Source organism: Passer montanus, unplaced genomic scaffold, assembly GCF_014805655.1.
Source record: "Passer montanus isolate IOZ18808 unplaced genomic scaffold, ASM1480565v1 scaffold68, whole genome shotgun sequence".
Classification (NCBI taxonomy): Eukaryota; Metazoa; Chordata; class Aves; order Passeriformes; family Passeridae; genus Passer; species Passer montanus.
Window position 1 is genome coordinate 2,547,863 of NW_024371926.1, and position 23,712 is coordinate 2,571,574.

General features: G+C 49.5%; 1 protein-coding gene across 7 annotated transcripts in view; it reads right to left on the minus strand.

Moving 5' to 3' along the window:
* Positions 1–23,712, minus strand: part of HIVEP3 (HIVEP zinc finger 3) — a 257,222-nt gene that overhangs the window by 70,113 nt on the left and 163,397 nt on the right. The gene's annotated exons all lie outside the window — the stretch shown is intronic.

Below are 23,712 nucleotides of genomic sequence, written 5' to 3' on the forward strand. Positions count from 1 at the left end.
ATGAGTGTGGATGGGACCCCTCAAACCCTATTAACCACCCTGAGCAAACCCAGGTCCTGATGGGACACTCGGGGAGGGAATTGCACTGGAATTGCACCCTGACCGCTCTGGAATCAGCCAGTGTCTCTAAGAGATGGAATGGAAGATGAGTGGGATGCTCTGAAGGAAAATAAAGGAGGTTCTTTCTAAATGAAGCTAATTGAAAGGTGTGATTTATAATGACAAATAAAGGACTATCCTTCTTTCTGAAGGTATTGCCTGCCCTGTGGTGCAGTGCCTTGCCAGGGCAGGATTGCACTGGATTAATTAGGGGAAATCACTCCAAGCTTTGTGTTCCCTGGGGATGTGGCTGAGGTGCCAGTCCAGCAGGGCAGAGAGGAGCAGGGGACTGAGATTTGAGCTCAGTGATGGCCCAACTTCCTCCTGAAGGGTGAAGAGCCAGCAGGAGAAACCACAAAGTCCTCCGAGGATTCCTCACTGCTCATTCACTCCTACAACCCTGTGGACTCAGTGAGAAAAGGAACCTGGAGTTTAAGGGGCTTTAGCTGAATTTAGCAGTCTAATGATACTGGGACACCCTGGGACACATTGTGACCAGCCAGACTTCACAAACTCTCTGAAAACTGTCACCTCAGATGGCCAAATGTAGGGTGCAAGTCCTTGGACACAACTCCCTCATGGAGAGAGGCAGGGACCCAGTGGGGACAATGGATCCCCATGAGGGGCTCAGTTCAGGGACATGGGTTCCCCTGAGATGTCATTTTTTTACTGGCTGGATAAGTGGCTTCACTTTCTGCCCACCTGTGACACCACAGCTCAGGGAAATGACACAAAATCAGTCCCAGCCTTGAACTTCACCTTTTTTTCCTCAAATCCAGACCCTGCTCCCTTCCAGCATCAGCTTCAGACTTCCCAGGACCTGAGAGCACCTGCTCTTGCCCTGACTTGCTGAGGAAGTCAGGCTCATTGCTGTGAGAAGGATTTAATTACATTTTCAAACCCCTTTTCAGACAGCCCTCAATGCTGACTAACCCTGGCCGTGGTCTGGGCTATACTTTGAGCCCAGCATTTATTCAAGATCAAAGGCACTCGTGGAGCTGATTTATCACCTTGATTTCTGCACAGATTGCTGGGGTTTGCCCCACTCGTGACACACAGGCTTTTTCACCTGGGAGAATTGGATTTAAGCAGGGACAGAGAACATTTACTGGGTTGAAGTAGATTTAAGCAGGAGTTTTTTTCAGCAAGAGCAGAGTGAGCTGCCACAAACTGAAATATTAACATTTAAGAACTCCCAACTCAACCTGAACAACTTTAAAATAGTGAATTTTCTCCTATAGGCCACATATCAATTCCAAAGTGTTTAATAATTATGCTTGCAAAGAAAATTATTGAGTTAATTAATTATCACCCCAGATGTTCAGACCATCCTCATTCTCCTGTGATGAACACATGGGCCCCAGCAGATTTTTATTTTTTAGGAATTCTGCACTATTCAAGAACAGGCCAACAAACAAACACACCTGGCTGCCTACAGCAGCAAGCAGGGCTATTCCAGGCCAGTCCAGGCTACTCTGGACATCTTTATTCCATTACTGGGAGTGAGGATCCTGGAACGCCAGTGGCAAAGGATAATTCTCCTGGATGGATGCAGTTAATCCAGGCTGAGACCTCTCCAAAGAAAATTTAACAGTGCAACAAAAAATGGGAGGAAAAAATGAAGCCTAGGAGGGCTTCTGCACTAAGGATTCAGAGGGAAGGAGGAAGAAAAGGGGAAATTCATGAGGGGCAGCTTCAATCTCTGCTCTGGGACAGGGACAGCAGCCAGGGCACGGCTGGAGCTGTGCCAGGGCAGCTCACGCTGGAGATCAGGGCAAGGTTCTTCCCCCAGAGAGTGCTGGCACTGCCCAGGCTCCCCAGGGAATGGGCACAGCCCCGAGGCTGCCAGAGCTGCAGGGATGCCCAGGGTGAGGTTGCTGGGGATCTGGGCAGGACTCAATCATCCTTGGTCCCTTCCAGCTCAGATATTCCATGATTCTACAACCCTACACCATTTTTATTCTCACTTTCCCTCAGCATCCTGAGCATGGCACTGGAAAAATGACAGCAAATCCTAAAGGAAAAAGCCCCATGGATTATACAGCACACAGATCCCAGCTGGTGCCATGGCATGTCTGCAGCCCAGTCCAGGGCACAGGCACTAAAACTGGGGATTCCAGCTTTTATTTCTATTCAAAGAGGATTTCTCAGTGTCTCACTTGAAATGCAGTGGAGTGAACATGGCCAGAAACTCCCACTCCATTCCCAGTGCCAGGAACAAAGGGTGTCCCCCTTGATGCAAGAAATCAGTGACAGAATTCCCTCTGACTTTAATGGGACCTGACTTTTACCTGAAAGCCTGGGAGAAAATGCTCAGAAAGGTGCTCCTCCAGAAAGTCACAATTGTGGGGATTCTGAATTGCCTTATTATGGCTGAAATGGATTTGTGCAGAGGCCCAGACACACATTTTGCCCCAATCCTAAACCTCTCCCAATCCTAAACCTCTCCCAGTCCTAAACATCTCCCAGTCCTAAACCACACCCAAACCTAAACCTCATCCAATCCTAAGCATCTCCCAATCCTGACCATCTCCCAGTCCTGACCCTCTCCCAGTCCTCCTGGAGGGTTTGAGGAAGAGCTGAGCAGTTCCCAGCCTCAGGCTGGGCCCTCTGGGACCGTCACCCCACCCACACAAGCTCCTCCCCACCAGATTTGGGGTTGAAACCCCTCCTGGATGGGATGGGAAATGCTGGGGCTGACAGCTGAGCTCCACATGGGAACATCACTGAATAGACACCAGGATTTCCCAATGACATTTGTGGGAAGCTGTCTCAGCCCTGCCTTTTCCATACTCTTCCAACCACAACAGCATTTTCCTCTCTGCATACACCCAATTTTAGCCTGTTTGTAGGGATGCCAGGCCTATGGGGAATGTCTGGTGGGCTGCTGGAAAATCCACCTGTTTATCGGTCATGATAATTGTGAAGCCAAATTTTAGACAGATTTAATGACCAACAACAGATATTTTAAAAATATACTTTAAATCTTGCAAATTTTGTGCAAGTGAGGGAAGTAAGCACAGCAAAAGCTCCTATTTCTGTTCCACTGAGCACTGAGGAAATGGCAGCCACTAAAATGCCCTGCCTGTGGAAGGATCCAGCATTTACCCCTTTATAATTAGGGATTAATCAATCTGGAGATGCAAATCTGAGGCAAAAAAACCCCTTTTTTTAACTTTTTTTTTTTTTTTTTTAGTAGCTGATGCCATCATGCCATCACAACCAGAAGTTAATTATTTCTCAATTACATTATGAGTGCTTCTTGGTCTACCAGCTTTAGCCACACCATGCTATAAACATCTTAAAGCCAATCATCTAAAATCACCCCTCATGGGTCCTACTACAATGCATTTTCCATAGTTCTATTTCTCTCAATTTCTAGTCTTATTTTCAAGGCCATCCCTGAAAATTTGTTTCTAGTTTATTTTCTCTTTCAACGTCTGTCCTATTCCATGGTATTTCTGAGTTAACATTTCTTATCTCAAGGTTTGCATACAGATGCATACTGTATGAGCCTTCTGTCAAACTTCCAGAATTTTCTACAAATTCATTTCCCATAGTCCTGCTCAGCTCTTACAAAAAAAACTGGAGCCCGTATATAAAAGCAGATGTGAGAAGCACAGGGTGGAGAGTTTGCACTACCTGGAGGTCATGGGAGATCCCAAATTAGCTTTGAACAAATTGAGTGATTGATGAAGAGAGGGATTTAAGGTAAACAGAAGCAGGGGCAGATCCCTGCAATCACCTCTTGTAACTCAACTCAGAATTCACAGAATTATTGGGTTGGAAGACACCTTCCAGATCATGGAGTCCAACCCAGCCCCAACACCTCGACTAAACCCTGGCCCCCAGTGCCACATCCAGGCTTTGTTAAACACACCCAGGGATGGTGACTGCACCACCTCCCAGGCAGAACATTCCAGAACTTTATCACTCTTTCTGTGAAAAACTTTTTCCTGATATCCAACCTGTATTTCCCTTGGTGCAGCTGGAGGCTGTGTGCTCTGGTTGTGTCAGTTCCTGGAGACAGAGCCCAGCCCCAGCTGAGCACAGGCACCTTTCAGAGCTGTGCAGAGTGACGAGGGCACCCCTGAGTCTCCTTTTCTCCAGGCTGAGCACCCCCAGCTCCCTCAGTGGTTCCTCACAGGGTTTGTGTTCCCAGCCCCTCTCCAGCCTTGCTGCCCTCTCTGGATGCTCCCAAGTGTCCCAAAGTCCTTCCCAAACTGAGGGGCCCAGAAACACGGACACAGAAATATAAAAATGCAGCACTGGGAGGACTCACAATGCAGAAGTTCATCAAATTAATTGAAGTGAAAGAAAAATAAAGTGGACAAAGAGAAAAGTAGGTCCTGCTGCCAGGTGGAGCCAACTGCAAAGGGCAGGGAAGGCAGCCAGGGTGGGAAAGCAGAGGTTACTCACAGTGGAATGGGCAGTGTGGAATTTTGGTGGTGTTCCCCTCTTGTTTGCCCATGGCTGAGCTCAGTCTGTGGAATGAAGAGCAGGCTGGGCTCAGAGTGTGCAGATCCTGCAGTTCCACCTCTGCAGCAGCAGCCAGAGCCCTGCTGGAGACAGGCCCAGGTAACCACAGCAGGGCACAAACAGTGCCACAGCTGGGAGCCCCTGGGGTGCACCCGCCTCCCCTGGGTGACACCAACGCTCAGAGCAAACAGCACTGCGGGCTGATCTGCTCCAGCCCAGGGGTTCTGTTGGAGCCCTGGCCGCTGAGAATTTGAGACTTTCTGTGCTGCCAGGCACTGACCCCCAGGAGAACACGGCACTGGCCCAGGCTGTGGAGAAGCTTCCAAAATGGAATGGTAGAACTGGGGTTGTGGGTGTGGAGTTTGAATAGAAGTGTGTGATATCACAGGGTGGGAAACTCAGAAGAAGTGCTGTAGAACTCAGGGTTTGTGGGACTAACATAGATAAGAACTAACAAACATCTCAGTCCAAATGAGAAATAAGGTCTCATGATTTAATCCTGACCCTGGTAAAAAGAAGATACAGCTTGACAGTTTTCCTCCTCCTGGATTGGGTATTTCTCCTGCTGGCCCAAGTATTCCCCCTCATGGCCCAGGTGTTCCTGCTCCTGGACAAGGTATTCCCCTCGCTGGCCTAGTTATTCCTTCTCTTGGAGCCGTTATTCCTCCTCCTGGGCCAGGTGCTACTCCTCCTCTATTCCATCTCCTAGACCAGGTATTCCTACTGCTGGCCCAGGTATTTCTGTATTCCTCCTCCTGGCCCAGGTATTCCTCATCTCAACCAGTTATCTCTCCTCTGGATCAGGTATTCCTCATTTGTCCAAGGTATTCCTTCTCCCAGGCCAGGCCTTCCTCCAAAGCTCATATTTAGCCTCGAGTTTTGCATTTTGACCACTTCAGTTTCAAGGAAATTGTTCAGTTGCTCCACACTCACCTTCCACAGACCTCCCAGCACCTCCCAACACCTTTCCAGTGAGGAAGGGCTGGGAGAGCTGGGGGTGTTCAACTGAATAAAAGGTTCTGGGGAGATCCAAAATCCTCTTGCAGGGCCTGAAGGGGCTCCATGAGAGCTGCAGAGGGACTGGGGACAAGGATGGAGGGACAGGACACAGGCAATGGCTGCCACTGCCAGAGGGCAGCCATGGATGGGATCCTGGCGGGGATTGGGAATTGTTCCCTGGCAGGGTGGGGAGGGGCTGGGCTGGAATTCCCACAGCAGCTGTGGCTGCCCCTGGATCCCTGGCAGTGCCCAAGGCCAGGCTGGACACTGGGGCTGGGAGCACCTGGGACAGTGGGAGGTGTCCCTGCCATGGCAGGGCTGGCACTGGGTGGGATTTAAGGTCCTTCCTACCCAAACCATTCCAGGATTCTGGTATTCACATGTTTGGGTCCTCAGACTTGAGCAACATCTGCTGAGCTGCTGTGGATCACCGAGGGGAGAAGAAAACCCAGCGCTAAACTGGAGAGATTTGGGTTCAGTTCCCACTTTGGTTACACATTTCCTGTGTGAAACTGGGCAAGTTCATCTCTGCTAGGCCTGAGTGAGTCCCCATTTCCAGATGGGGCCACTTCCCTGTTCCACTGCTGGGCTGTGACTCAGCACTGGGCGTCTGGGGGGCCGGGATCCTCCGGGAAGGGAGAGACCCACGGAGATAAAGAGGGATCCTCTTAACTGGAAACAGATGGGGAGACAGCCAGGAGACTTTCTCTGCTCATTAAAAAAATCCAGGATTAAAAGGCTGTGCTTATTCACTTTTATTTTTATCCCACAGGGTTTCTGCAGTTTTCCCTCCCACCTTTCCAGGCAGAGAAGGGCCCTGAGGAAAACATGAACAAACCCAACTCTGCATTTATTCAAGCCAAAGGGTTAATCTAGAGAATTTCATCACTTCAAAGAGGCTTTCCAGAAAGGCATTTGAGTCACAACAGAGAAATTATTGCAAAATCTGCATATTTGAGAGCTAAATATTCCCAGAAATATCACCATCAAAACTAGAAGGGGGGGAAAGAAAGAAAAAAAAGCAGCAAGCCCTGTGCAGCCTGAGGAGCAGCAGCCACAGAATGGCACGGATGGAGCAAAGCATCAGCACTTCCATGAATTCCCTGGAGCAGCACTCAGCTCGGCCCAGCCAGGACAGGGCTCTGGCTCAGCCTCCAGGCAGCCCCAGCTCCCTCCAGCCCCAGCCCAGCTCCTGCTGCTCTGTTTCCATCACTAAAAGTGGGATTTGCAGCCTGGCTCCTGCAGGCACTGCCAGCCCACTCCCTCATTCCAGAGGGCTTCTCAGGGGTGTCTTACATTTATAAGGACACTGATCTTTTCTTGCAAGCAAAATTCAAGAAGATCAACATTTTTAGAGACATTCAAGATGACCCTCGAGATCCAGTGCCTGTGACTGTGAGGAATTCTGAGCATTCCCTCATTTCCTCCATGGGATTGTGCAAATCCCTGCTGCTCTCCCTTCTCACTATTTAAAAGTCACTATTTAATATTTTTAAACCACTCCTGCCTAATGATTCCTTCAGAATTCCTCAGGACTGACCACCCCAGGCTGCCAATCCCAGGATGGGGAGGCAGCTCATGGTGAGCAGTGCCCTGAGCTCAGGGAATGCAGGACTGGCCTTTCCCTGGAAATGTGTTCCCCTGCAGAGACTCCTGGTTGAACCCAGGGATTGAGAAACCTCCCAGAATGCTTCTGCATCCTCTCAAACCACAAGAGGAGGGGAAAAAAAAAAGAAGGAAGGGACAACTGCAGTTGAGAGGGAGTTTGTGATTCCTGCTCAACCTCAGGATTGCAGTGGGAAGGAGTCAATCCCACAGCCCTGGATCCATGGCCAGGAGCTTTCGGGGGGTGAGTGAGAATGGCTCGCCCTGACCCTCCCTGCATGAGCCTCTCCTTGGATACTGCCCTGATTTTCTTCCATGGACACCCAGAAATCCATGGATGCACACACCAATCCATGGATTCACACACACCAATGCATGGATTCACACACACCAATCCATGCATGCACACACCAATCCATGCATGCATACACCAATCCATGCATGCACACACACCAATCCATGGATTCACACACACCAATGCATGGATTCACACACACCAATCCATGCATGCACACACCAATCCATGCATGCATACACCAATCCATGCATGCACACACATCAATCCATGGATTCACACACCAATGCATGGATTCACACACACCAATGCATGGATTTGCACACACCCATCCTTGGATTCACATATCAATCCATGAATTCACACACCAATCCATAGATGCTCACACCAACCCATGGATTCACACACCAACCCATGGATTCACACACCAATCCATAGATGCTCACACCAACCCATGGATTCACACACAAATCCATGGATTCACACACCAATTCAAGGATTCACACACCAAATGTGACCATTCCCATGGAGTCAGGACTGGCTCCACACTCCCTGCTTCTTTCTCCATGTGCCTCTTCCAAAATCCAACAGCCCATGGGTGCCCACACAGCCCATGGATGCCCACATCTCCAACACCACACGAAGGCAGGTACAGGAAGGGTTTTTCTAAGATTATTTCCCAGTTTGAGAAGCTGGATCTTGCTCCAAGGCGAATCTCACCCTTCTGCAGAGGGCACACCCAAAGTCCAGCCCCCGAGATGGAGGGAGCTCCTTCCACTCAGGAATTCAGTTCAGGAAAATGACCCTGCCTCCTTGCATTCCCTGGAAGTGGAGCAGCCCCAGCAGTTTGGCAGCAGAGGGTGGAGGATGGCCCCACACCAGGCACTGCCCTGCTGCTCCTGCCCACAGGAGCCAGCTCCTCCTGCTCCAGCTGAGCTCCACCCTTGCCATGGAGCGGAGGGAAAAGCTCCAAGGGAAGCTCAGCCAGCACGGATGAATCCTGCCAGACTGTTCAGGAGACCAGAGGGCAGCCTGCAGACACCCACTCAGTGCTCTGGGCTGCAATCTGAGGGGTCTGAAAGCAGTGCTGGGATGAGCAGGGCTCCCAGACAAGCCCATTTGCCCCTGGAGCCAGCCTGGTTTGGGAGCTGCAGCGGGTCAGGGAGAGTCCAGCTCCTGGAACTGACCCTGGGATGTGCCAGAGCCTGGCTCATCCTTCAAGTCCAGCACAAATCCCGGCTCTAGCAGGAGCTGAGATCCCAAACTCCCGGCACAGGAACCCAGCGGTGATTCACAGAATCACAGAATCACTGGGATGGAAGAGACCTTCCAAATCATGGAGTCCAACCCAGCCCCAACAGCTCAACTCAACCCTGGCACCCAGTGCCACATCCAGGCTTTGTTAAACACACTCAGGGATGGTGACTCCACCACCTCCCCGGGCAGAACATTCCAGAACTTCATCACTCTTTCTGTTAAAAACATTTTCCTTATATCCAACCTCTATTCCAGCACTCGGGGAGGGAAGCAGAGCTCAAGCAGCCCCCAACTTTGTCCCAGCCCTTCTCCGATCTCCTCTGCCCTGAATGAAGCCCAGCCAGCCGCAGGTGCTGGCTGCTGCTCACACACCTGGGCTGCTGCTCACACACCTGGGCTGTCCGTGAGGGACCAATTTGGAACCTCCTCTCCCCTGGAATCCAGGAGAACAATTCCTGGAGCAGCAGGAGGGCTGCAGCCACACTGGTGGGATGGCCAGTAAATGACCACCCAAAGCACAGCTGAGGACAGCCAGGAGGCAGCAGCAGGGAGCTCATGGCTGTGGCAATAATGAGCTAATCCCCATTCCAAAATATTCCCCATGCTTTATCCACACGATTTTGACCACCCAGGATCCAGACCCAGTGCTAGCCCACCTAACTCCTGCAGGATTTCCACAGAAACACCGAATCATTAACATTGGAAAAACTCTCCAGGACAAGTCCAGCCTTCAGCCCAATCCCCCCACGTTCCCAAAGCACATCACTGCTCATTTTCTGAGCACTTCCAGGGATGAGATTTCACCGCTTCCCTGGGAAGTTTGTTCCAACAAGGACATGGGGAAAGCTCTGCAGTAAAGTTGCTAATGTGCCCTTTTCAGCTCGTAGTAACTCAGCCTCTGCTGGCTCTCCACAGCAGGGGAACACCAGGGACAAGCAGCTTTTCCCAAGTTTCCTCCAGATGAATTAATGCCATTTCCTTCCCAGCTTATTTGGCATTCCAGGGCTTCCTGAGAGTAGCATTCCCCTCAGAATTCACTGGAGAAAATAACTGGAGAAAAAAAAACAGCAAAAAACCCCCAAGAAGTGCCATGGGTTGCATTGTTTGGCTCAGTCCCTGCTCTCCTGATGATTGGTTCCTGTGGGAGCTGCAGCCAGTCCATAATGGGAAAAATAAGGAATTTTGGTGTGTTTTGCAAATATCATGCAAGAAGGACACTTTTGACAGCTTGCAGAAGTGCCCAGGCTGCTGAAGGGCTGGGGCAGGGAGGCTCTGCCCATCTAGGTGTGAGCAGGGCTGGTCCTGCCCATGCAGAACCTTCCTGGGCATGATCCAGAGGAGTTTTCCCTAAGGATGCCCTGGCAGGACACAGCCAGGCCGATGATGTCACCTGCAGGGCACAGCAGCTTTGAGGGACTGAACAAAACCAAATGAGGGATTGGAAGGCAATGAAAACAATAAAAAAGGAAACTTTTAACATGCAAATTCCAGCTCTGCTGCTCGACAATTTTTCTCTCACACAAACAGCTCTTTGTCTCGTTAACGACAAAGCAGAAGCAATTAAGCAAAGTGCAATAAGACTTAAACAGAATGGAATTAAAACCAACTCTTGAGATTATTGTTCAACCCCACTGTAGGGATCCTTCCAGCTGATATCACAAAAAGCTGCCAGTTTGCTTTGGATGCAGGAGGGAGGAGCAGGAATTTTCCCTTTCCCTGCTGCCCTGCAGTACCACACAAGGCTGCCCTCTCTCCATGGACAGAATTCCAGCTTCAGAATTCTAGCTTTGTGTTAACCAAGTTCCTAGGTGCTCTAAAGAATAGAAAAGGTACTGTAAAAATACAAATATATTATAAATTCCCTCAATTAGGATAGTGCAAAAGCATTTTTGCTTGGGAATTTTTTGTTTGGGAATTCCTGCACCTGTGAAAGTGTGAAAATCAAAATAAATCACATTTTCCACTTTCTGGACACAGCAGGAACACACAGTGTTGTGTTGTGCCAGTCTGTATCTTATTTAACTAAATATCCAGAGAAGATGCTGAAAGATTTCTGTTTAAATGAAAAAATAATTAGAATCTCAGTGGAAATTCAATAAGGAAATTTTCCCAGCTGATTCAGGACCAAAGGCAATGGGGCTTTTCCTTACCCTCAATAAAAGGCAGAACTAGAAATAAATAATCCTTTTCTTTCCTACAGGCAAACCCAGAGTTTCTGATCCTCTCTCCAGGCTGGAAATCTCCCATTTCCAGAGCCTCATGGGCAGCATATCCTGGAATTCATTTATATTTTGTCACATAGCAGAAAGGGTGACAAACCCAGAAATATGAATTTGACACCACAAGCAAGTCCCTGCCTGTCCCCAGTGCCACCCTCAGCCCCATAAAGCCTCTGCTGTGCTCCCACTCCATGGCAGGGCAGCTTGGGGGTGAGTTGGGTTAATTAACACAGCCTTTCTCCAGGTAAATATTTTCCCAGGCAAGGTGGAGCTGCTGGAAATGGATTCACCAGGGAGTGCAGAGCCAGCTGCACCAGGTGGAGTTTTTCCTTACCAAACCCCTCATTTCCAAAGGATAGTGCAGCTATTTATATCTTGTATATATTTATTTATATATCTATATGTATAGATACATATTATTGCATATAATTATTTTTATATATTTATATTTTTATCCTACAGTTGTCTGTGAACACACACACCTCCATGTGCAATTCCGGTTAAAAATTCCAAGCCAAATCCCAATTCTAGGCAATTCCAGACAGATCCCAATTTCAGACAGCTGGGAAGGGTGTGAAGACCTGTTCTCCACCCCCCCAGAAGATCCTGATGTTCCCCACACCAGATCCAGGGGGGAAAATCTCACGTTTTGGAGCTCTGGATTGCACACAGACAGCACAAATAACTCAAAATCAAGATATGCGTTTGTTTAACAGGAAAGGGAGAGAAAGCATGACTGAGTTTGGAGGGAATGTTGGGAGCTTTGCAGGGAGAGCAGAGTCAAGTCTGGGCAGTGTTTGCTCCCTTGTCATCACAGGCTCCACAGAACTGCCTTGTCTGCTCATACAAAAATACACCTTGTGCCAGGGAAACAGGCAGGGCTTAACGAGCACCAGAACGTGTTTTGGGTCACTTCCAGGTGATTGGCCTCTTCTTAACAGATCCTTCTTGTAGATGAAGACAAATATTTATGTAGGGACTCCATTGGCTGCGTGTCCCTCTCTTCTGGTTTTTCCCCTCATAAACCTGTTCCTCAGGAATCCACAGCACCAGCACTGGCTGGGGGCACAGGACAAAACCCAGAGCGGGATTTTCCACGTGCTCAGAACCCCAGACAGGATCTCCTCCACACCAGGGAGTCTCCACCCTTTCAATCCCATTGCATCCCTCAGAAACCCCCCTATCCCTGACTCCTACACAGGGATGCAGCCTGGCCAAATATTTCTTCCAGCATCTTCTGCTTCCAGTGGATTGGGGTGGCTCTTTGAGACACCTGAGGTGGATTTGGATGGGGAAGAGCTCTGTGCTTTGTTGGGACAAATCAGAGCATTCAGCAAAGCTTCAGGACAAAGAACAATCATTAATTGAACAATTCTCTATCAAAGTAAGAAGCTGGAGGCTCCTGCCTGGGGTGGAACAACCATTCCATTCCAAGATTTAAATACCAGTTTAAAACCCAAGAATCCTGGTGCTGCCTTGGCAGGGAGGAATGATTAATCTGGCTCTGTGTTCTCAGAAGGTAAATGTATTACTTTATTATATATTATATTAAAGAATACTATACTGAACTATATTGAAGAATACAGAAAAGATACTTACTAAATGCTAAAAAGATAATAATGAAACTCGTGACACTCTCCAGAGTCCCAATACAGCCTGGCCCTGATTGGCCAAAGAGCCAAAACAACTCACAGCAGAACCCAATGAAACAATCACCTGTGGATAAACAATCTCCAAACACATTCCACATGAGCACAACACAGGAGAAGCAAATGAGATAAAATTGTTTTCCTTTTTCTCTGAGGCTTCTCAGCTTCCCAGGAGAAGAATCCTGGGCAAAGGGATTTTTTCAGAGAAGGTGAATGCCACACTGCCTTTTCCTTGCTCCATTTCTTCAGACAGTGCCACTTCCTGACATTTTCCTTCCCTTTATCCCTGTAAGGCTTTGAGGGCTCCAAACAGGAACAGCCCCAACACCTCAACTAAACCCTGGCACCCCGTGCCACATCCAGGCTTTGTTAAACACACCCAGGATGGTGACTCCACCACCTCCACAGGCAGGCCATTCCAATAATTTAATCCTTGATCAACATCTCATTTCTGGGGCCTTTTGTTGTTCATCTTTACTGGTGAGGGCACCTACAGATAGCAGACTGAGAGGTGACCCCCAGAGTCACCACTGAGGTCAAAAGTTCTGTTCTGTAACTTCCCCTGAATCAAAAGGAAAGCAGTCCCAGGTGCACTCTGTGCCTCCTGGCAATATTCCAGCTGCACCTGCTGCGTCACATCCAGGGACTGGATAAATCATCCCAGCAAATCCAAACCAGGAGCAAAGTGCCACCTTCGTGCAGACCGAGAGAACGAGACCATTCAGTGACACAAAACTCCCTTTTCTAACCCTGCCAGACTCAGGGAATTCATTTCCAATGATCAGCCAGTGCTGTGCATGTTTGTTATCATGACTCTAATGAGATAAGGTGTGAGCTTCTGTTTAATTAGAAACCAGCTCACACTGGTAACCAAAAATACCTTGAAAACACCTCCCAGCACTTCCCAGCTGAGCTCTTCAGGACTTGAAGCTGGATTGGCATCAAGGAAATTATCTGCACGTCAAATATTAAAGATTTCAAGGCAATTTTTTTTTAAGCCATCCCTAGCAAAGACAGTGGATATATATCCTTGTGGATAGACATCCAGGAAATCTAAGATCACATTCCTTCAGCTTAGCATGGGGGTCAATAAAAAACAGGCTTCAAAACGTTCATTTGGGAGTATTTTTTAAAGAATTTAAATGTGTTTATCAAGAAAAAATGGACAAATATTTTCCTCAACACATCTGATCTGTTTTATTTATTTAAATGTGTGTTACCTTTTCCTAATAAATTAAAAAAAAAAAACAGATCTGAAATTTGCAGAGAACCCAGAGACAATAATTACTCATGTACTCAGCTACTGATCCAAAAATCCTCCTGCTCTGCAGAGCCCTGAGGAGAAGAATGCTTCAAAACCTCCCCCAGGATGAAATCTCTGATGGAACAGCTGAGAGGTCACAAAAAAATCCATTATTTCAATGCAAGCAAGAAATTCTTCAGTAAAGATCACAAGCAGCCACACACCTGAACTTGAGATTAAGTGGCTGCTTAAAAAAAAAAAAAAAAAAAAAAAAAAAAACCACAACAACAAAAACCCACTTAAACCCATCAGCTGCTGGCAAAATGGATCCTCAGCCCCCTCTGACTTTTCTGGATAAGTGTGAGAAATGCCACATTTGAGGATTTTTTGGATTTTTGTTCAGATTCCTTGATTAAATCCAGGAACTCTCACAGCTGGATTCCCAGTTCTTTCCCGGTGTATCCCAGACCAGAACAATGTTTTTTTCCCCAGATACCATTTACCAAGCACAGCCCTGAACCTTTAACAACTACTCCGTCTTCAAGGGCCTGCTGCAAACCAGCCCTGAGTGCAGAGACCCCTCAATAATCCCAAAGAAGCTGGCTTTGGGTCCAGGGAGGGACAATTCCCTGTTAAATCCACCCTGTGGACAAGGAGCCAGTGCTGGAACAAGACCTCTGCCTCTCCCTCCACGGGCAAAGCAGTGTTTGGACACAAGGCAAGTCTGAAATTGCCTCCAGCCTCCTTAGGAAAGGTTAAAAAAAATTTAAAAGCACACAAAAAAACCCTCTCCAGGGGCCAGCATTCCTGCTTGATGCCTGAGCATCAAATAAAGGAGGGCTGCAGGCCCTGACAGGCATGGAGCAGAGCTCAGGTCCGGGTTTTTGCACGGAGCTGAGGGTTCTGGTGTCTGCAGAGCAGCTGAGCAGGACATTTCAGTCACAGCAGGGACACAGCAGCGGGGACAGGCTCAGGGAGGTGTGGGATGAGGGCCCTGAGTGCCCCCGAGCAGGCGGCTCCGAGGCAGGGAGCTGGGAGATCTCAGGGCAGGGCAGCGGGGCTGGAGGGAGAGCTCAGGGCTGCAAACAGCAGCAGGCACAGCGAGAGGGACCCCGGGCAGCGCCAGCCTGGGAGGGCAGGAAAACTGGGATTGTGCCCAGGGCCAGTCACTAAACCAACCACTGACCCACCAGTGACCAACCACTGACCCACCAGTGACCGGCCGGTGACCAACCCGTGACCAACCACTGACCCACCAGTGACCAACCACTGACCCACCAGTGACCGGCTGGTGACCCACCAGTGACCAACCAGTGACCAACCAGTGACCAACCACTGACCAACCAGTGACCAACCACTGACCAACCACTGACCCACCAGTGACCGGCCGGTGACCAACCCGTGACCAACCACTGACCAACCGGTGACCCACCAGTGACCAACCAGGGCCCAACCACTGACCAGCCACTGACCAACTGGTGACCAATCACTGACCATCCAGTGACCAACCAGTGACCAACCACTGACCATCCACTGACCAACCAGTGACCAACCACTGACCCACCAGTGACCAACCACTGACGAACTGGTGATAACCACTGACCAACCACTGACCAACCAGTGACCAGCCGGTGACCAAGTGATGACCCACCAGTGGCCAACCACAGGCCAACCAGTGACAAACCAGCGACCCACCAGTGACCAACTGGTGACCAACCCATGACCAACCAGTGACCAACCACAGGCCAACCAGTGACAAACCAGCGACCACCCAGTGACCAACTGGTGGCCAACAGATAGCCAAGCAGTGACCAAGCAGTGACCAGCCAGTGGCAGGTGGGAGGGGCAGCAGGAGCAAAGCTCCCCGTGGGAAGGTGTGAACAGGCAGGAGCTCCTGGGTCTCCTCGGAGCTCTGCAAGCTCAGTAATTCTCTCCTCACGCGGAGGCTCCGAGAGCAGGATGTGGTTTCACACCTCTGTCAGTGCCCCAGCGCTCGGAAACCCTGCACAAAGCACAGCTTGAGGGTGGCTCGGATTCCTCCAGGAATGCTCAGATTCCCCCAGGAGTGCTCCAGCCCTTTGGGATGTCCACCCAGGAGTTTCCCTGGTGGAACCTGCTGCAGGCAGCAGCTCCATGTGCTGCTCCATCACCTGCAGCGGGGACATGGGGCTGAGCTCCAGGAGGGGGTGCTGCAAGAATGGTGCTCCCACACCCCAAACCAGCCCGACCTGAGCTGCCTGCAAGGTGCTGAATCATCCCTGGGGCTTCAGGAAACCCCAGAGCCCTCCTGAGCTGCTCACCCCACACCCACAGGGGCAAGGCCTGGGGAACCCGAGCGGTTGGGTCACCGCGGAGGAGCTCACTGAAATTACAGCCTCGAATTTCCAAGAGCTTTGTAGGACTTTCCTCTCTGAGCCTTTTGAGCTCATCCACGGACAAGAGAGCTGCAAATATGGCCCTGCTCTGGTGGCACCAGGAGGATGCTTGGGAAGGTGAGCAGATCTCTGATCTCACACCCAAAAATAGAGAAAAGTCCAACATGAGCAGGCTGGTCTCCTAGAAGGCGTCCCTGCCCATGGTCTTTAAGTCCCTTCCAGCCCAAACCATTCTGTGAGCCTATATAATGCCTTTATTTTTCATGGGTTTTCGGTCCCTTTTGGGTTTGCTTTTTTTAATTTTCTCTCCTAAAAGTCAGTCTGTAAGATCCCATTCCTTCCCCCAGCAGATGTGTCAGTCTTACACCCACTCCTGGCGTTTAAGAGAAGGGCTCAGAACTGTAAAATTAAACCCCCAAAATGCATTAAATTAAAAAGGATCATGGCACAAGAAGTTGTTTGTTTGCCAAGGGGCAGAATAACCCATGGAGCCCCTGCAGGCCTCAGCTTTTGCCTTGTGAGCTGAGCAGGAGCCTCCTTAGGCTCCTCAAAGTCACCACCAGCGATGAACTGGAGTGAAATTAGCCCAGCATTTATCTTGGGAACTCCTCTCAGCCCCAGACTAAGAGATAACACTGGTTTTATCTGGATAACACTGATGCTCCCATTTATGAGGCACTGCAGACAGGGAATTTCAGCCAAACAACTCTGCTGCAGATTTCAGCCAAAAAACTCTGCTGATTTTTTTGGAATCAGCATTTCCAGGAACATGAAAAGATTGGTGGTTCAAAAAGTGCTGCCACAACCAAACAGGGTCCTCAGAGATGCTCAGACACTGAGCTCAGGATCCAGAACAGGGCCTGACTAAGCCTGGCCTGCTAAACCCAGGCTGCAGAACCCCCCAGGCATTTCTGCATCTGGCTCAGGACTCATCCTTAAGCTTCAATTTCTCGCGTGAAAATAGAAAATAGTCTTGATTTAAAGACTCCAAACAGTGGCAGAAGCAGCAGCTCTCGGTGAGGATGTTCCAGTGATTGATTTTTTCTCTGCTAAGATTCTGTTCCCTTTTTTTTTTGAGGCTTTTTTTTGTCTGGCTTCACTGCCCAGACCTCTAAAATTCAATCCCAGATATTTTTATTGTTGGTTTTGCTCTTCAAGGAGAAATACCCCAACTCTGTGGGTTGGGGACAGATCTCTGTGGGCCTTAAACCCAGCAGTTCTTGTTGTAATTCACCTAAAATTGCTGCTGGAGATCTGCTTGGGGTAAGAGAAACACATCCTTCATTCCAGGCCTTGCACAAACCAAAGCATGGGGAATTCTTGGAAACCTGCTCCTTTCCAATCAGATTTCTCTGCATCTCACACAGAGCCTCAGGCTGCAGCTGGGGCTGTGGTCTGCAGAGGCCAACTGTGACACTCCAGAATGGCTTTGGATGAGCAGCAATGGTCAGAAACCAGAAACCAGCACAATTTTCTCTGGTCATGGACAGCCCACAGTGCTGAAGGTCAAACAAAAAAACCATAATAATACAAAGAAATATTTCTATTCTTTGCAAAGCATTTGATATTCCTGTAGCCACATCTGGCTGGCTGCCAATGGCAAAATTTGTATTTTTTTCTTCTGGAGCACCAAGATTTTTAAAATTATATTCTTAAATGGTGGATGATCCGTTCCAGCTCCTGGATCCCAGCAACCCCACCCTGGGCATCCCTGCAGCTCTGGCAGCCTCGGGGCCGTGCCCATTCCCTGGGGAGCCTGAGCAGTGCCAGCAGCCTCTGGGGGAAGAACCTTGCCCTGATCTCCAGCCTGAGCTGCCCTGGCCCAGCTCCAGCCGTGCCCTGGCTGCTGTCCCTGGCCCAGAGCAGAGATGGGAGCTGCCCCTCGGGAGGAGCTGCAGATCCCTGAGCTCTGCCCTCAGCGTGCCCTGCTCCAGCTGCACACACCAAGAGCCCTCAGCTCCTCCAGACCCTTCCCCATCCCCTTGTCCCACCTTTGGACACTTTCTAGACACCTTTAGACCTTTCTTACACCCCAAACTGCCCTGAGCACTGGAGAGAGGCCACCCCAGCCCAGAGCAGAGCAGGACAATCCCTCCCTTGAGCAGCCCTGGTTCTGGGACCACACCACACAAAGCCCAGCCCCAGAGCACCCCCAGTCCCACGGGGAGCTCCCCAGGGACACTCACGGGACATGAAGAGCAGAGATCTCCTGGAGGGAGGATTGGCTGTGGGAGAGAGAAAGAAAACTGCCCAAAGAACAGCCGAGAACTGCCCAGCTCTGACAGCTGGGGATAAATAAAATTCCCCCCCCACACACACACCCAGACACATCTTCCAACCTAAGACACTTCTCAGCTGCATCTAAATAAATTTCCCCACACACACACACACACCCAGACACATCTTCCAACCTAAGACACTTCTCAGCTGCATCTTTCCCAGGCTGTTTCCCATCCCTGGAAGAGCTGCTGGGATTTTCACCCAGGGTGGGGGTCTGGGGAGGTGGGCTTCCCTTTGTGCAGCCCTGGTCTGGCTCCCTGAGGCTCTGCAGGGCTGTGCCAGCACTTGGGAAGCTGGGAGGGAGCAGAGCTGGTGGCAGCTCCATCTGCCCTGCAGACCGAGCAGAGATCACGTGCAGTATTCATATTTCTGGAAAAATCCCTTTGCCCAGGATTCTTCTCCTCTGAGAAGCCTCAGAGAAAAAGGAAAACAACTTTATCTCATTTGTTTCTCCTGTGTTTTGCTGCTTTGGAATGTGGTTGAAGATTGTTTACCCAACAGGTGATTGTTTCATTGGTTTCATGTGAATTGTTTTGACTCATTGACCAGTCAAGGCCAAGCTGTGTCAAGGCTCTGGAGAGAGTCACGAGTTTCATTATTATCTTTTTAGCCTTCTGTAATTATCTTTTCTGTATTCTTTAGTATAGCTTTAGTATAGTATTCTTTATTATCATATAGTATCATAAAATAATAAATTGGCCTTCTGACAACATGGAATCAGATTCATCATGACTTCCTCCATCTGGGAACCCTGCAAATACAATAATCACAATTTTGGGAGGCCCTCAGAGCCAGGGCAGACACCAGGAGCAGCTCAGAGAACCCTCTCTCGATGCCTGTGGTACCACAAAGGTTCTGCTGAGCTGCAGTGGCAGGAGGAAGCTCCCAGCCCCCGGCAGGATGAGCTCCCAGCACAATGCTCAATGAGGGCCTTTCTCCCTGGCAGGGTGTTTATTCCCTTTTATTCCCATTTATTCCCATGTATTCCTGCACAGCCCCGGCTCTCACCCCAGGAAAGCTCCTCTCCCAGGAGAATGGGCTGATTATGTGGGATTAACGCTTTGCCAGCGGGGCTTCCCCCGTCCCAGCCCCAGCCAAGCAGCGCCCGGGGCACAAATGTCACCATTGATGTCCCCAGCGTTCTGCTGAGCTCAATAGAGCTCATTATTCCAGCACAAACAGGTGACAACGGGGTTTTCCCCAATTCTTCACAGGCTTCAATCCCCTGCCTGCTTTGCAAGGGTACAGAATCATGGAAATATAGAATCATGGAATCACTGAATTATTCAATCATTGAACAACTGAGTTATTATTATATTCAATATTCAATTGAATACTGAATATATTGAATTGAATATTGAATATATTCAATTATTCATTGAATATTGAATTATTGAATCATAGAATCATGGAATCACTGAATTATTAAATCATTAAATAATTGAGTTATTATATTTAATATTCAATTGAACATTGAATATATTCAATTATTCATTGAATATTGAATTATTGAATCATAGAATCACAGAATTATACAATCACATAATCATGGAACCACTGAATTATTAAATCGTTGAATAGTTGAGTTACTATTATATTCAATATTCAATTGAATGTGGTATCAATATTCAATTATTACATATGATCTTGTTTTATTATATTCATTATATTAAATTTAATATTGAGTATATTAAATATTCAATTATTCATTTAATATTGAATTATGAATCATAGAATCACAGAATTATAGAATCATGGAATCACTGAATTTTTGAATTATTGAATAATTGTGTTGTTATTATTATACTCAAAATTCAATCGAATATAATATTCAATATTCAGTTGTTAATTATGAGTTATTATAGTCAATATTCAATTGAATATTGAGTATATTAAATATTCAATTATTCATTGAATATTGAATTATTGAATTATTTAATCATAGAATCACAGAATTATAGAATTATGGAATCATGGAATCACTGAATTATTGAACCATTGAATTATTGAATTATTTAATCCCAGAATCCTGGAATGGTGAAAGGGACCTTCAATCCCACCCCACCCCTGCCACGGCAGGGACAACTCCCACTGTCCCAGGTGCTCCCAGCCCTGTCCAGCCTGGCCTTGGGCGCCTCCAGAGATGGGGATGGTCTCGTTCCCTTCCCCACAAGGCAATGCAAGGAATAAACTCATCCAGAAGGGCTGCACTGAACCTCTGGGCAGATCTCCACACTTGGAGGGGTTTTATTTCCCTGGGGTGTTTCATTTTCGCTCTGAGTGTCATTTCCTTAATGAAGATGAATGAAGGAAACACCATTTTAAAGAGCCTGACCCCTTGCAAACAAAACCAATTCCCCTCTGCTCAGCCTCAGCCCCTGGCACCCTTCTGCCTTGGTAACAATTCTCTCTTTTTTAGCTGTTTTTGCTGCCTTTGAGGCAGCAATTCCTGAAATGCACAGCAAATCAACTCCAAATTAGCCCAAAACTGACCCTCTGCTCTTTTCCCTGCTGCCAGTTCAGAGCTAAACAAATTTACTGAGCAGCACTTGTGACCCTAGGCTCCCACAGTCAATGCTAGCAGATCCTGGGCAGCCTGACAAACCCCAAAATGCCCCATTCCCTGAACCCCAGGAGCCCGGAGCAGCAGTGCCTGACAGAGCTGGGCCCTGCCGTGCTGTTTTGCCCTCTTTGATCGTGATAAGCCTCTCTTTTTTTCCATTCACAGAGTAAACAAGCAGCGCCGGTTTCCTCCCGCCTCCTTGGGCTCCAGCGGGGCCGTGCAGCCTCCTCACCTCCCCAGGAGCATCTCTGCCCACCTGCTGCAGGCTGGGGCACCCCAGGAGGCTCACAGGAGAGGTCCCGAGGGTGCTGCCACCCCTGAAAGGCACCTTCACCCCAGGAGGGGAGGAGGTGGCAGCATCCAGACCAACACCTAACCCTCTGTCCCAAACTCTAAGTTTCCCACCCTGTGATTTCACACACTTCTACCCAAACTCCACAGCTACAATCCCAGTTCCACCATTCCATTTTGGAAGCTTCTCCACAGCCTCAGGTCAGTGCAGTGTTCTCCTGGGGGTCAGTGCCTGGCAGCACAGAAAGTCTCAAATTCTCAATAACCAGGGCTCCAACAGCTCTGCAGTGAGGTGGGCACATCTCCACAGTGCCAGGACTTGTGGCCACCTCTGGTGTGCTCAGGGTGGGGTTGTTGGGCTGTCCTGGGTGGGGACAGGAGTCGGGCTAGGTGGTCCTGGGGATCCCTCCCTGCTCTGGACGTGCTGTGTTTGTCCGAGCTGGGGCACTCAGGGGTACCAGTGCTGCCTCACTCTGCACTGCCTTCTCGTGAAGAACAAAACCTCTGCCCCAAATCTGCCCCTCAGCAGGGTCAGAGGAGGAGAAAAGCCTCATGGGTGACTTCAGAGTTTGGTACAACATCCCCTGGACACTGACTGCGCCACAGCTTGGGCTCAGCTTCTGGTTCCCTTTGCCCAGGGCAGCAGTGATGGCACAGAGCAGGTTCATTTTGCCCAGGTGAGGGCACAGGGGTCCCCCAGTGAGGGCAAGGGCAGGTTCCCTTGACCAGCTGAGGGCAGAGGGCAGGTTCCCTTTGCCCAGGTGAGGGCACAGGGCAAGTTCCCTTTGCCTGGGGACACAAATGAGGGCACAGGGCAGGTTCCCTTTGCCCAGATGAGGGCACAGGCTCCCCCAGTGAGGGCACAGGGCAGGTTCCCTTTGCCCAGGTGAGAGCACAGGCTCCCCCAGTGAGGGCACAGGGCAGGTTCCCTTTGCCCAGATGAGGGCACAGGCTCCCCCAGTGAGGGCACAGCACACCCTGGATGGTTCCTGGGAGAGGAAGGAGCCCAGCCCAACCTGTTTGGTCAGCACTGCACCCACCACTGGCAGCACATGGGAACATTTTGTGGGTGCAGTAAAGGTGTCCTGGGTGGAGTAAAGGTGACCCTACACCTTCTAGGATCCCAGATTATCCATGTGAACACCCTACAGGTGTTCCCTGATGACCTGAGCCTGCCAGGCCCATGGTGGCACCCACTGGGTCACCTCATGCCTAGCAGACCTGCTGCCAGTTCCAAACTTGGCACATTTATAGAGCAGTGTTACCCCAGGATCCCAAATCCAACACCAGCAAATCCTAATCAGCCCCATAAAATTAGAAATGCATCATTCCCCATATGGGGGCTGAAACCTGGGTCGTGGAGAAGCATTTCATGACAGTCCAAAGGATTTCATGACAGTCCAAAGGAGGCCAAGGCTCCAAACCTCTGGAAGAGCAATGCCAGTCCTGCCCCCAGCATGGGGATCATTTGTTCCCGTTGCTGTCCCACTGGAGATCACAGCTCTGGAGGTTTTGGCCTTTCACACACAGCAACCCTGGGGTCCTGTCACTCCCAAACCCCACTATCACTGAGATTTGCTCAGCTCAGAGAACCTGAGCCATCCCTGCCCCCTTCAGCTCTTTTGCTTCCTTCTCCTTATTTCACACCCAGCCCTAAACCAGCTCCCTGGAGAGGGAACATCTGGGGCAGGACAGGAGGGCAGAGTTTGCTTTGGGAGTTGCTCATGGCTGCCAGGCATGGGTGACCATGGTAGCCCAGCAATGAAGATTTCTTTTTCTTAACATCAAAAAGAGCAAATCTGGGAGCCGGGAGCTACAGCAAGGAAGCTGTTCCCTCCCAGGGAGTGGAATCAGAGAATCTTTTAGGAAAAGAGCTCCAGGATCATCGAGCCTAGCCTGTGCCTGATCCCCACCTTGTCACCCAGACCAACGTCCAGGCCTGCCTTGGACACCTGCAGGGATGGGCACTCCAACCCCCCCAGGGAAGCTCCTGCTAAGGCCTGAGCACCCTTTCCATGCAGACATTTTCCCCCAGTATGCAAATATGGGACTTTAAGAACTTTCAGGGCTCCTTTTCTGTTGCTGGTGTGAGGGTTTGGAGCTGTGGGGGAACAAGAAATGTTCCCTGCCAGAAGGGGCTGGGGTAGGGAGGCTCCAGCCCCTCCAGGTCCTGTTTGCAGTCAGGGGCCCAGCACTGGACACGGCTCAGGAGGAATTAGGTGACAGTGTGGGAGGGCTGAGTCATCTCCTGCTCCTTAGATAGTCATGAAATGCCTTCCTCCACCTCTGGCTCTTCTTCCCCATAGCTCTGAGCACACACAAGTTTTATATCTCCACTTGAATTCCCAGAGGAATTCC